This window comes from Adiantum capillus-veneris, chromosome 21, assembly GCF_014529385.1.
Source record: "Adiantum capillus-veneris isolate H3 chromosome 21, ASM1452938v2, whole genome shotgun sequence".
NCBI classification, from domain to species: domain Eukaryota; kingdom Viridiplantae; phylum Streptophyta; class Polypodiopsida; order Polypodiales; family Pteridaceae; genus Adiantum; species Adiantum capillus-veneris.
This window is the reverse complement of record NC_140951.1, coordinates 144,835,574-144,835,940: the sequence shown is the minus strand read 5'-3', so window position 1 is coordinate 144,835,940 and position 367 is coordinate 144,835,574.

Below are 367 nucleotides of genomic sequence, written 5' to 3'. Positions count from 1 at the left end.
AAGCACCCCATGGGGTTGGCCCGAGTTGTGCAAGACCTCCCCTCACAGGGCTCTTCGCTAACTTCAAGGAGGTGAGTTACCCCACCCTCCTGAAGTCCTCGAGAGACTTACCTTTAGACCAGGCACAAGGCGTAATGCGTTCAATACCCTTAGGAAAAAACTTCGGGCGTATAGCCCCAATTAATGATTTACCTCATACACTCAGAAGCTGGATCCTCATGGGAAGGGAGTTACCCCATCCGTGAAAGGTCCCTACCTTTAGCCCAGGTAGAGGGCGTAATGTGTTCAATATCCAGCCTACAAGTGACAAGTTTGTAGGCTGGATCCTCACGGGAAGGGAGTTACCCCATCCGTGAAATGTCCTTAC